The following is a 15,322-nucleotide window of genomic DNA, read 5'->3' on the forward strand; positions in this document are numbered from 1 at the left end:
CAGGCTGTGTGGGTTGAGTTAGCCACACAGATTCTTTACAAGGACCAGATGGTCTTGAGGACCTAGTAGCTGGATGACCAGCTCCCATTTTTAAGGGACCTGCTTGCTCTCTTTTTGGCCATCTCTTCTCTAGGGCTGCAAAGGTAAATCCAATAGCTAGACACGGGTGTGCATAGGGCCACTCTATTGCATTGCTCCTCACTGACCCTGTATATTTAGAAAACAAAACGAAACAACTTTTTTTTCTAAGATTTATTTTTTATTTATTTTTGCATACAAGTACTGGGGTGTAGGCCAGAGGTGTGGGGTGGGGGCTTGGGGGGTGTGTGAGGATTCCCCAGAGACAGAGTGGGGTGCAGAACAGGCAGAACTATTGAAATACACTGCTGAGGGCAGCAATGAATGCGACAGGAGAGGACTGCTGTGCTATGTGGGTTAACTCCCTGGCCAGACATTGAACTCAGACCATAGGCTGGCGATAGTTTGATAGTGCTGAGACTTTAACCCCTGTGCCACCAGGGAGGTCCAAAACAAAACAAAATCTTGTTGGATAACAAGGTTATATAGCTTTAGAATGAGGACTACAACATTGAACAAAATAATGTAAAATTGTTTTGTGCACACATACTCAGACATCTTGCTTCTAATTATTACCTTTGAAAATGAAATAGTATTTTTTTATTTAATCTGGCACAGGATGTCATGTTTTATATAATCCTTTCTCTCTACATTTTCAAATCTAGACTTTCCCCCATCACTTGATTTGTTCATAGTTTAGGACTTTAGGTTATTAACAAATTAATTTTTTTTATAACAGAAGCAGCTGACTAGATGCCAGACAATGGTCAAAGCATTTCACATTTAATCCTCACAAGGTTTGTTTTTGATATTTACGGTAAGTTTCATAGCCATGTCAATAATTACTTGACAAACTTGTTTTGCTAATTTTATTGTCTTATGCTGTAACTTCTTCAGTTTTGATTTTCTGGTTTTGATTTAATCTTTTGGCCATGTGAAAATTGTCTAGTTTCAGGAAGGATGATATACAGGTAAGAACACTTGGAACAGCTTTTTTGTTGTTGAGACATTTTTGTTGTCCTTGGACATGAATGGGACCTTGTCAGATCAAAACTTTGAGGTCACTGTCATTATTCTCAAAAACCAGGTAGGTTAATTCATTGATTTAGGATTTTAAAGAAAATGTCATCCAGTCTGATTTTGTTCCTTTGAGGTAGTGTGTTTTATTTATAGAGTGCTTGCATTTTTTTCCCTTTGACTTTGAAATTAAAAAAAAAAAATAGTCACCGGATGTCAAAAATGTGGTCATCATTAATTATTTTGCCTTTCACTCAGGGATCCCCTTTGATTTTCTTACTCAAGTTGGCATTGAGTAGACAGATAGTTGGGTTTTCCCACATGAATATAACAGGGGGAATGAACTAAAGGAGATGAGGACTCTGCAAGGGAGCAATTATAATGATGAACGATGAAATCTAAATTGGACTAAGAAAAAAGTCATGACAGCAGGGGAGTAATGGATAATTCAATAATGGAGGGAGTTAATGCATATTGAAGGTCTTGATGAGTATAAATAATTATTTCATTGGGAGTTTTAAAGTAATCTGACTAGAAGAGAGGAAGAACTTGTGAAGATGGAATACCTGAAATTTTTGAGATTTTGTGGTTGTTCTGTTTCATTTAAGGAATGCCTGTAGGATGAGGGAGCTGCTAAAATGGAGTGGAGGATATTTTGGTGGTCTAGGCTGGGCTTGAGTTAGGTAATTCATATTAGATTATTATGTTAATATAATATATTGTATTTACCAAGAGAACGTCAGAGGTAAAAAGAGACCATGATTGAAATCTAAAGTGAGTGCCAGGCTTGACTAGGAGTCCAGTAGATTTTAAACTTGAGAAGGTGGATGACTGCAGAAGGGTGGGGAGGAACTATTTTGAATCAAGATATGGGGGTGTGGCAAGAAGAACTCACACTTCCATCTCATTGGGAAAAGTGAATTGAAAAAGCAAGAGCAGCAAATTGACAATGTCTCAGAGGGAGGCAGTAGTGGCTTCAGGGATAGAGAAGTTATATAGGAAGGGGAAGGGGGACTTTGGAGAGGAATATGGAGTTTTCTGGCCAAAGACCATGTGTTCCAGGAGGTACATTTCAAGGGTTGAGTAGGTCAGTGTGGAGGATGTCCTGGTTAATATGAGGGTGATGAACTGGTTGGTGTTGGATGAACAAGATGGTGTCATTTTGAGTAGTGACTCACATAAACAGGTGAGAAGAGGCAGGGTGAGTTTCATCAGCATGGGGCCTGTGCAGTCCCAGGGACCAATGCTTGGAAGAGCTCCTTCTTGGTTTATTACCCTGTGGTTGGTATCTTGGACTTTTATATAATTTTTGAATAAGAGATCCTGGTTTTACTTATTCATGGGACCATGAATTATTAAGTTGGGGGTTAGGTGTACTATCTCTTGGAGAACAGTGCAGTTCCACACAACATTTGGTGCCATGTGTACTGGGCTGGATGCCTAGACTTTGCTAAATCTCTTTTCTCTTCCCAGTGGTGCTTGTGTAAATTATTTATGTCAATCAACTGCACCAAGGCTCAACCTCACTTCCTTTCCATCTATCTCCCACCTGAGATATTTGAGTGTGTCTACTAACTCTGACTTTGTTGGTAGTTCTGAGAGGAAATGGGCCACCAATCTTTCTTCAAATTCACAACCATTCTATGGGATGTCTTACAGAATTCCCTGAAATTTTCTAATGGAAGAATGTCCCCATATCTTTGCTTCCATTACTGATAGTATGTTTTCCTTTAATTTTATGGATTTTAGTCATTTAATGAAACTGTGGTGAACATGATGGCCATTTCCTAGTTCTGTTTATCTTGCAAGAATATCAGGGTGGGCTTGTAACAGTGGAACAAAAATACCCCTACCCGTTTTAAAAAGGGTATTTTTTTTTCTTCATAAGTTGCCAAGTTGTGTTTAAGAGCACAGGTCCAGAAGAATGTTTGCTGCTCTTTTTTTTTTTTTTTTAAGATTTACTTATGCATACAAGAACTGGAGTACAGGCCAAGGATGTGGGGGGTGAGAGGATTCACCAGAGACAGAGAAGGGAACAGAACAGGCAGACTGACTGAAATACACTGCCGAGGGGAGCAGTGGGCGACACAGGAGAGGTCTGTCGTGCCATGTGGGTAGATCCCTGGCCGGCCAGGGATCAAACTTGGTGCTTGCAGAGGCTGCAGATAACTTCACAGTGCTGTGTTTAACCCTTGCACCCCCAGGGAGGCCAGAGAAGAACTTTTGCTGTTCTCAAGATGACATCTCATCGCCTGGACTCAAAACAGTCATATAAGTTGGAACTAAGTTGTCTAACTCATGCTTAGATGGATAACTCATTCAGAAGTGAGGGATACTCAGTTTGTTGCAGTTCTGGACCCAAATTCATGTTATATCATGATTTATCAGAAAGCAACTGATCAGACTCTACCATCTTACATTTTCTATATTTGTTCTTTAACCCCATAAATACTGTGCAAGCCCCATCCTTGAGCAGGCTAATTTGAGAATCTTGTCTCCAGTCTCCTGCCAGGTAACCTTGCATTAAACTGATCTTTTTCTCAAAAGTTGATAGTGTGGTTTCTGGCTTCTGTGACATTGGGTAATGGGTCCATGTTTGGCAACAATGAGGTGTAAAAGAAAGGAGAAATAGACATTGTAAGAGAAGATTTTACTTTTTCTTAGTATGTTCTCTCCAAGCACTTTTTAAAGGATCAGGGCATATATCCTTGTCTTCCAAGTCCTCTTTGCTCTGAGAGACACTTGTATCATTAGACATAGCTGATGGCTATATAATTTAATTTTGGTTGGTTGCCAGTATTCATTGTTATCCAACTATTAAAGCAAGAAAAGAGAACTATTGACTACACGAAAATCAATTCAGGGTTGACCTAGCAGCAACTGATGTAGCATCAGTGGGTTATTTCCTTCTGAAAAAAAATATTTTTTCTTTCTTTTTTTCTATCTAACCTGTTGCCTCTATTGACCACATACTTCTAAACACCAACATCATCAATTTACTGCTGTATTTCACATAAAGTGTGTGAGGAAAAAAAAATCTCAACATAGCAGAGATTAGTTTCCGTGCATTCAAAATGAGATCTAAATAAGCAAGACCTACAAGGGAAATGACCTTATTTATCTTGTTCATTCTTCACATTTTATCTCACTTAAGGAGGATGAAAATCAAATTCTTTTTGCCTCTGACATGCAGTGTGGCCTACACAGCCTGTGACAGTTATGTATGTGAGAAGGAGGATGTATGGGGGTTTTTGAATGTCATCAACTCAGCCAAATACCAAGGCTTTTTGTTCATTTCAGCTGAGACTATAGACACCTAATAAAGATGCTAATGAAACATTAAATAAATGAGCCTCCATTGGAAAGGAACAGGGAGTTATTGGAATTTATTATACACCTATAGTGTTAGTTGTCAGCTCCCTACATTTATCTGTAATCTCAGCAAATGTGATTTATTTCCCATTCCTTATATAAGGAAACTGAGACATAGAAAGATTCAGGGTGTTGGTCCTGTCTTGCAAGCCATGGATAGAGGGATAGAGCCAAATATGCCTAGATATTCTTGCATTATATTCCAGATTCTGATAAATGGGGGTTCCACAGTGGAAATGGATATTGAAGCAAGGTTTACTTCAGATTCCCAGGTTGTTCAAGGCAAGTGCATATTTGGGCTGTTATCTAACTGGATACCAGTGGAGAAGGGATTTGGCATTTTGACGGATGTTTCCTTCATCTTGCTCTCTCTCAACATGCTGGCCTCTCCCAACATGTTTCACCATTCCAGTTCCTATGTTCTGTGAAGCTTTTATTCTTTGCCTTCCTTTATAGGAAGTAGTAGTAGTAGTAGTAGTAGCGGTAGTAGTAGTAGTAGTAGTAGTAGTAGTAGTAGTAGTAGTGTTTTGGGGCAGCATGAAAATGGAAAGAATCAAGATATTTGGCATTTAGCAGATTAACTGATGCCTTATCCACAGGCATTAAAATGATCATTTCCAGCAAAAGAATACATCCCAACCTCTATATTAATGACCTTTTATTTATTTATTTGTATATAAGTTTAAATATTGAAGGAAAAAATAATATGTTTTGAAACCCTGTACCTAGCAGATTATGTTCACTTCTTTACCCTCTTCCATTCAGATCTTCCATTCAGATCTGTCTGTACTGAAGCTTTGGAACCATATTTAAACTGCTGTGATTCTCTCCCAGGCAGCCTTCTCCAACCCTGATGCACAATATCTTGGCATGCTGGGGTGGTAGTATGACGCCAGTGACCTTTTATCCCTGTTGGGCCTGAAGTTGGCTGAAAGCCTGGGATTTGTGGGGCAAGTGTAACTTTTGAACAAAAGTTACAGTACACAAAGAACAGTTCAGGGCTTCAATACACAAAGAACAGTTGCCCAATTTGTTGGAAATCCCACTTACTGTACAAAGAAAAGTTATAACTTCCAACATGCATTTCTCCCCAAACCTTGGGCCTCTGTTCCCTATAGCAATAGGGGATATCTACCCACATAGAAGACATAACTTGTGTTTTCTGTATAGTATTTCCAAGTAACACAATAATGAACTCCTTTCTTCCCTCCCTTTCCTATACATCAATATGTAAAGAATATATGCTGGGAACTAGAAATTCAGAGACTAGAAAGTCCCAATCCAACCTTAGATAACAATTATCCAAAATACTGATTATGACATAATAAAAATAATTACAGTTATGGGTATCAGAGAAAGTCTTATCTCTCAGCAAATATGGAGGATGAGTATGAATTTTCCATGCTAAGAAGTCAGGATAAAGGGCATTTCAGGTAGAACAGGAGTATAAAAGGATTTTACTTGGTTGGGGTAAAGAGTAGTTGGGGTCAAGATAGCATAAAGATGTGGAGGATGATACCAGGAAGTAAGGTAGGAAAAAATGGGTGGGACCTACTGAAGGTGATTTATTTGAAATACAATAGTTAGTAGTCTGAATTTTACCCTGCAGGGAATAGGAGTTATTGAGAATTTTTTTTTCCATTTTTTTACATCATTTTTCATTTTTGCACAATGTATGCATTTTCATCTTGGTTATAGTCCCCAAACAATTCTCATTAAGGATTTTAAATAAGCCCAATGCCATGGGCGGATTCGTATTTTACAATAAAAGCTAGTGATGTAGGGGCCTCCCTGGTGGCGCAGGCGGTTGAGCGCAGCACTGTGAAGCTGTCCGCAGCCTCTGCAGTGTGGGTTTGATCCCGGCTGGCTAGCGAGAATCCCACATGGTGCAGCAGACCTCTCCTGTCTCGCCCACTGCTCCCCTCAGCAGTATGTTTCATCAGTCTGCCTGTTCTGTTCCCTGCTCCGTCTCTGGTGAATCCTCTCACCCTCCCTTGCATCTGGCCTGTACCCCGGTTTTTGTATAAATAAATAAATCTTAAAAAAAAAAAAACTAATGATGTATTAAGAAAGGATTAACAGAAATGGGGATAAGGAGGGACTAGAGGGCAGGAGAGCCCAGCTGAGGCTCTTTGAAATGCGTTAGGCAACTAACTGATGGTGAGAATAAAGAATAATATATTCAAGTGATATTGTGGAGAGAGATAATGGACGGTCCTGGTAACTGAATAGGAACTGAGGATGTGGAAGAAAGCAAAAGTGCTAGTAAGGCCCCCAGTTTCTACTTTGGATAACTGAGGGGCAGCTGGTGGCCTTTGCAGAGAAGAGCATAGGAAGAAGAGTGGATTTGTTGAGTTGATGGAGGAGGAGAAAGGCTTGATGAGGCACGGCCTTCTCTAGCACTGGCAACAGTGGACCAGAAACCACTTCACTCAGGGTGGGTGTCAGTGGAGTGCTCCCTCCTTTCACATTGACCTGCAAGGCTCACAGGGGCATTGCCATGTGGAGAACTGTGTCATCATGAGTTGTTCATCTTAACTGATGAAAACGAAGCTGATCACCAATGTCAGAGATCCATGAGCAGCAGCAAGGGGCTGTTTGTAGCTTGGGCTGAGGGACCAAGGCAAGCCTGAACTTCCTGTAATACAATGTGACAGAGGAATCAGGCCAAAGCTTACTGTTAATAAATTTCAGCATTGTCTTCAAGTCATAATCACTTAGTATTCAAAAAAGCTAGCTACAGCAGCTTATAAGTGGAAGCTGAATGACCACAGCCATTATGTGAGTTCTCCCTTGATGCCAATTTGCATTCCTCAATATCTGGCTTGCCACAGGTGATTAGAACACTGACAGTGTCCCTGCCAAAATGTTCTCCTGAGAAGTCACTGTGCACCTGTTTGGGTGAATAGATGTGGTGAGTAAGGCAAAGAGATACGGGCTGGCTGGCCAAACACAGAGCAGAACCTCTAAAACTTTGTTGAATCAGAACATGGCACTTTCTGTGAAATATAAACTCCTGTTTTATGCAAGTCATCTCAATAGAAAGTACTCTTACTGGCCAACTCTTCTAAGAATGCTTACAGAGCATACAGAAAGTAAAATCCTAGGGTTGGTAAAATGTTCTGATAGTGTCTTCAACCATTTATTGAGAGTGAGGGAATCTAAAAGAAATTAGTTACCCTGTGTCCCCTATCAGGAATAATTAAGTAAGCTTTTGGAGGGCCATCCTTTGCTGGTAGATTCTGCTGTCTCCCACTGACAAAATCAGGGAAAGAAATAGAAAGGAAGAGGTATGAATGATGGGCCAGGTAATATTAGTCACCACCCTCTTGAATACGGAGTCCCACCTGCTCCTCATAGTTGTGGCATCTCTTTCTCTTCTATGCACTCATTGTATTCAAAGTGAAAAGAGGCTTTGCAGTCCACCGGCCCAGGGCCAGTATGGCCCATCAAATTTTATCTGTATTCTCTATGTAAGGAGAAAATTACTAAGCACAAATCCAATTGAAGGCAGGAGCAATTAATGTGGAACATGCACAGTTAAGTAAGCTATTTAAATGTATGGCTACAAATTCCCAGGTCTGCCTATTTGGAGGGGGGCCAGCAACAGAGTCCCCATCAAATGTTCCAGAACTGGCTGCCAGGCAGATATCTAAGTGCAAAACCCCAGAAGGGCTGTCAGGAGATGTTGATGAAATACCTTTATGAAGAGTTTGTGAAGCTCTGTGGTGGAGGTCTCTCTGGCTGATCCTGGCGGACAGTCAGAATTCTGGGACTTGGGATGAGGCATTCATCTCTCTCTCCAATTTCCCAGATGAAGTTAAATTTGGCCAGAAAGGGAAACTGAATGTGAGCATTAGCTGATCTTGGATTCTTGGCTTTTTGATTGCGTGATGAGGCTGCATGGGCTAATTACCCTCCATCCTGAATGTCAGGGAAGGTAGAACAAAGTAGACTCAGAAATGTTAACATTTGCCTTTCCCAGAGACTTTTGAGGTAATGTTATAATATTGCATGACTCAAATGCTTGTAGGGATATTCAACTTGGAATAAAGGCTGGAAAGTGAGTAGGAAACTGGGCTCACTATTGTTTATTTAGATGAGACCAAGGTGACAAGTGCTCACAGAAATAAATTAAATAATTTTATCATTTTTGCCCGGAAATTCCTTGACATCCTCGAGTTTTGCTTATTTTTTTTCCAAACTAAAATTGTTGTATTTTCAAAAGACAATTCTTTAGATCATGACTTCTCAGATTATTTGAAATCAAATAATTTTTGTATATGAAGGTATCATTTAACATATAGGAAATCAAACAAGTCATTGTAAAGTTGACCTCTTTGTTTCCTGGAACAGTCCTAGATTCAACTGGGAAATAAATGCATTATTACAGGATTCCTATGAAATTGTCATTAATAAAAGAAAGGATACTGATTTGGAAATATCTCTTCACAGCCTGGCTGGTCATATCCCTTTCCTCTGGATCTTATCTCTCTTCCTTCATACCCTATACCATTTAGGGTTCCTTTCCGAACAGACTGAGTTCCTGGAATAAGAAACCATGAATTGGCTCTCACGTGTCATTCTGCTCAAGTCAAGTATATGTAATTCATATCTTGGGTAACTGATGTTGTTTATTGTTTCCATAAAGCCTTTTGGTATTGTTACAGATAACTAATTACCTAATTGGCTCCTGTAGACTTACTAGATTGATTTGGTGCCCAGAGCAGACAAGAAAGACAGGGTTTCTATCTAAATTCTGCCTTCTGAGCTTTATAGCTGTCAGAAAATGTTGCTTGTTACAAATGCATCTAACAGTACATATTTGCTTTTCTTCACTGAAAACCTTCTGTGGCCCAAATAAATCAGACACTTTAATAATACACAATATCTTCATCCAGAATTTACCAGGGAATATATATTTGCCATGTCTGAGTTGTTCCATGAGTTTAAGATTAATTACTGTATGAATTCCAGCTCTGAGAACTGATTCTAGTGTTCTAGTTTCAAGGACAGATATTACTAGACTATTATGCTATGATTATATGGTAGTTGATTTTCAGTTTCCAAGGTCAGGATTAATAGAATAAATATAGTATAAACACGACATTGACATTTTTAGTCTTTTTTTTTTTCCTCCTGAAAGAGAATCATTTCTCCTGAGCCTGCTCTTTTTGTGAAAACAAAGGTCCTCTCCTGTTGTCAGTCATTGCTGGATACAGGAGAGGTGGCGGCTGGACCAGAGAGGGCCTGGCTTCCACTGTCAGAAGTGAGAAGCTATTAGTCTGAGGCAACCACACTGTTGCTTGATGAATTCAGAATGATAGTGTAAAGAATTTGTACATGATAGAAAGAGGATGGGGACTCAGGACAAGGTTCACAGGGCAAAACATCTTCTGGATGAGAAGTTTTGCAACATTCACAATTAAAACCAGAGTAATCTGACTTTCTAAGAGGGCAGCTCTGACATTGGTGAGGCTTCTCACTGACAGGGGTTGACAAATTATGCCCCATGGGTCAAATACTGCTTATTTTTCAAAGATCAAGTTTCTTTTTTACTTCATTCATTTAGATATTGTTTGCTGCTATTTTCAGGCAGCCAGAACAGAACTGAGTAATTCTAATGGAGGCCATAAAGACTGCAAAGCCTGGCATATTTACTATCTGGTCCTTTACAGAAAAAATTTGTTGACTCCTACCTATATCCATTTTTATTTCCTTGTTTCAAATATTATAGAGGAAGGGCATGTTGGTAGATTTCAGGTAAGATCGGCATTTATGATGAAACTTCATCCTACTATAAGTAAACTTTGTTCCTGAACAGCAGTCAGCTTTTAAGATATCTTGAGTCTAAGTTCTCAATAAAATTGCTCATTTGTCCTGGGTGAAAAACCTAGGGATCCAACCTTTTAACAAGTTGAACTTCTTCAGTTGCACACCACATCCATCTTAGAATCTGATTCTTTGATATTAATGCAACATTTACCTACTTTTCTCTCTCTAGCAATCCTACCACCTACCCAGGATTTCTGCTCCCAGGAGTCTTAGTACAATTTGCTTGCTTCAGTTTGGCATAAATTTTACTCTTACTTTTGGGCTTCTGGATAATGTACGTACAGGGCAAGGTTGTGGTGGTAGGGGAAGGGAGGGTGGGAACCACCACATCCACCAGGGATGTGTGTTGTGTGTATTTCTGAAATGACATGTGGTCACTCAGCCCCCAAGTCTGGAGCACAGATATCCTATAGATCGCGCAGCACTAATTGCAAACAGTAGGTGTCAATAAGGAAGTTTCTGTTTTCTCACTAAGGTTGCAAGCAACATTTACTATTTTTAGTAGAGAAAGAGTATCAAGATGTCACTGAGGGCCTCCCTGGTGGTGCAGTGGTTGAGTGCTGGATTGCGAAGCTGCCCGCAGCCTCTGCAGCGCTAGTTCGATCCCCGGCCGCACCCCGACCACCAGAGGAGGGTCCCACATGGCGCACAGACCTCTCCTGCCGCCCGCTGTTCCCCTCAGCAGTGTACTTTGGTCCTTCTGCCTGCTCTGCTCCCTGCTCTGGCTCTGGTGAATTCTCTCACCCTCCCGTGCTTCTGACTGTACTCGGTGCGTGTATAAATAAATAAATAAATCGTTAAAAAAAATATGTCACTGAAAGGAACTACAAAATCCCTTTTTTTCATTTTCTTTCTTAATTTAGGAGATGAAGTATACAGTGAATCTTTGAAGTTCTAATTATCAAAATTTCAGTGGATGTTACTTCTTTTACTTCTTTATGGTTTTATTATTAAAAGTTAATTAGGATTTCTACATACAGAATTATGTCATGTGCTAGCAGAGATAATTTTACTCCCGCCTTGTTGATTTGGATTCCTTTTATTTGTTTTTCTTTTCTAATCTGGCTAGAACTTCCAGCACATATTGAAGTGTTGAGAGTGGGCATCCTTGCCCTTTCCTGACCTTAGAGGAAAAGTTTTACATTTTCTCATCATTGAGTAAGATGTTAGCTATATATTTGTCATGCACTGCATTTTAAATGTTGCAGTGCTTTGCTTCTATACTTAATTTGCTAAGGGTCTTTTATAAAAATCATGACAGGGTATTGAATTTTTTCAAGTGCTTTTTCTGCTTCTATTGAGATGATCCTGTGATTTTTATCCTTCATTCTGTAAATATACAATGTTTACTGATTCACATATAGCCTGCAAGGTCTAAAATAGCTCAAATTCAGCAACTTTGCAGGCTATAAGATTAACACACAAAATCAATTGTGTTTCTGTACATTAATCATGAGCTAGCAAAAAGGAAATAAAAAATTCAATTTATAATGGCATCAAAAGGATAAAATATGTAGGAATAAATTGAACCAAGGAGGCAAAAGACTTGTACACTGAAAGCTATAAAACAATATAAAAGGAGTTAAGGGGGACACAAATAAATGGAAAAACATCCTGTTTTTATGGACTGTTAATTTGTTCATACTACCTAAGGCAATCTATATAGTTACTATTATATTAAAATCCCATGCACTTTTTATAGAAATAGAGAAAACAATCCTAAACACAGGGTAACTAAATGAGATTGAGAAATAAAAGCCAACTAATACATGGTTTCAAAATGTATCACAAAGCAATAGTAATTAAAACAGTATGGTACTGGCATTAAGGCAGTTATATAGAACAATACAATAGAACACAAAACACCATAATAAATCTATAAATATAAGGTCATTGATCTGGCAAGAAAAACACAATGAGGAAAGAATAATCTCTTCAACAAATGGTGTTGATGAAAATGGATATACACATACAAAGAAAAGAAATTGGATTTGTTTCTTATAGCATACAGACAAATAAACTTAAAATGGATTAAGGAATTAGGTCTAAGACCTGAATCTAAAACTCTTAGAAGAAAACATAGGAGAAAAATGTCTTGTAATTGATCTTGCAATGATTTCTTTAAAATATCATTAGTAACAAAGTCAGAAATAGACAAGTGGAACTATAGCAAGCTAAAAACTTCTAACAGCAAAAGAAATCATCAACAGAATGAAGAGGTAAACTAGAGATAGGAGAAAATGTTTGGTATGCATATCTTATAAGGGATTAGTATCCAGAATATATAAGGAAATTTTACTACTCAATAGCAAACACAAACACAAAAACAGATGAAAAAGTTTCATTAACATTATTTGAATAAAATCCAGAGATTGGTTGGAACACCTAGAGCATACAGTTAACAATATAGTACTGTTCACTTCAAAATTTATTAGGAGAGTAAATATTACCACAAAAAAACCCCACAAAACAAAACAAAGGACACAAGGAAGCTTTGGGAGGTGCTGGATATGTATATTACATTGATTGTAGTAATGGTATCAAGAGGCTTTGCATATGTCCAAATTCATCAAAATTGTGCCAATTTAAATTAGGGCACCTCTTTTATATCAATTATATCTCAACAAAGCTGCTAAAAAAGAAAAATAAGGGATGTTTCCAGAAAACATGGAAGAAAATTCTTAGTAAGACAACCTGGATGGGATCATGACTGGCAGGAATTATTTTCAATATTTTATCTTGTCTTGAAAGCCATTATTGTCATTGCTATAGTGTGAGTCAATTAAGAGTAGAAAGCAACCTTTCAATCATGACCTGTTAAATTCCAGATTCTACTGTAGGATTGGGTTGTTAAATGCCAGTAATTAATTATATTATCAAAAGTATCTAGATTCAGAAACTTTGGGTTAAAAACAAAAACAAAAAAAACTGATAAGATTCTGGGACAAACAGAATGAAAGAATTCACTACTAGTAAACACTTTTAAAGAAATGGGGGCCTTCCTGGTGGCACAGGGGTTAGTCTCAGCTTTATTAGGCTATCTTCCAGACACTTTTGATGGCTGGTTTGATCTTCTCTCACCCACTACTCCCCTTAGCAGTGTATTTCACTAGATCTGCCTCTGCCTGTTTTGCTCTTCACTCTGTCTGGTGAATCCTCTTACCTCCTATCCCTTTGGCCTAGACCTCGGTTATTATATGCATAAATAAATACAAATATAGCTTTTTAAAAAATGATTTAACTCCCTCTTTCTGTTGGCTTTTTTTTTTTTTTGGTTCTTTCATAAATTTTAGATTGTCCAACATCATAAAAAAGGGAATGACATAGAATTTGGTAAGTAATCTTTAGAGTCATAGCAATTTTGGCTTCTAACTCAATAACTAGTTGACTACCTGTGGGACTACTACTTGGGCAAGTTAATTGATTTGCATGCTTGTTAGCTCATTTGTATAGCAGATGCAGCAATAATAATCCTATGTGTTGATACATGTGGAATGAATGAATGTCTGAAATATCTCAAGCACTATTGTGCACATTAATAGTTTAGGAAATGAATAACAAGTTAGTAAGTTCATAGGCTACTGAAGAGCTTAGTAAAAATTTAAAACCCTATTTATCCTTACACTTATAAGACAGGATTTCTTTTTGATTTGAGACCAATAGCAGAATTGGCTTTCATCTTCATTGGAATGACTTGTTTTTAAAGGGGAATAAGTGTTTTCAAAGCTCAAGGATCCAAGAGACTGAGAAGTGAAATCACAGTCAACTTGCTCTCTATGAAGTCCAGTTCCTGGGCCTCCTCCTGAGTCATAAGTCTATCTCCCTGCTGAGCTGCTGGGCTGGAATGCCTTGGCAAATGTCTTCAGCACCTTGTTTCCTGAGGCCTCAGGTTGGCTCTACCCCTGGAGGCAGAGGCTGGGTTTCAGCTCTTCTCCATTGCCATAGCAGCATCAGTGTTAGATACAAAGGTGGCTAAGCTCACACCACCTGCAAGAGGAAATTAATGGCCCCTGAGGGCATCTTTAACCAATAGAACATCCAACAGAAGATGGGCCGGGCTCAGCTTATGCATTGGCCACCCTGTTGCTAAAGGATTTTGCAAGGCACAGTGAGCCTACACACTTTCCAGAGATGTGCTGAATGACAAGCAACCCTTCGGATTTTCGTTTTTCTTTTTTTTTTTTTTTTACACTAAGAAACATGTTTTGTTTCATTATATTAGCTCTTTTATCATTAGATTGTTATGAGTTTCTTTTATTCAAAAAATGAGTTCTGAAGATAACTTTAATTCTAGTTAAAACTCTAGTTAAAATCAGGGTTAGAAATGAAGTAAAGTAAAACTAGACTTGCTTTTGGGTCCAAGCCTTGAAGTCTCTCTTTTCTAACAAAAACCACGTTCTCCCCTGTGTCTTCCAATGGATGTGAGCCATAACTTGGTATTTTATAATGCAGGGGTGGGAAAACTTTTTCTTCAAAGGGCCAGATGGTAAAACTATTTGGTTTTGCAGTTCATACAGTTTCTGTTGCAACAATTCCACTCTGCAACTTAGTCTAAAAGCCGTCATCTAGGGCTTACATCACGACTGAATGAGTATGCATTGTGTAGGCCCAGCACAAAAGAAAAACATGGGAATCCTTTTTTAAAAATTATTAAGAATTTCACAATGTCGATAGCAGTTCATGAAACCAATGTGGGACCCTTCTAAGTAGTGTGGGGCTCTCTCCAAATAACAGCATGTATCTTTGCTTGGTAAAACGGGTTCTGAATAGGTGCATGCTGTCCATTCTCCTACTTAGTCATCTCTCAATTTTCTTGTATTTACATGCCACAGTTAAAGTCCATATGCTGGTCTGTGCCTTCAAGAGGGGTGGTTCTGGCCCTAGAAATTTGCAGGCCAACAAGAATGGGTTCCATCTAAGCACTGATTCTAAGTACATTCCATTCTGGTAGTGTTCCCCCCCACCCCCTACAGAAAGACAAAAGTGGTCTTTTTGTTTCTGTTCTTTTTTACTTCAGGTA

The sequence above is a fragment of the Talpa europaea genome (genome assembly GCF_964194135.1).
Source record: "Talpa europaea genome assembly, chromosome: 10".
NCBI classification, from domain to species: Eukaryota; Metazoa; Chordata; class Mammalia; order Eulipotyphla; family Talpidae; genus Talpa; species Talpa europaea.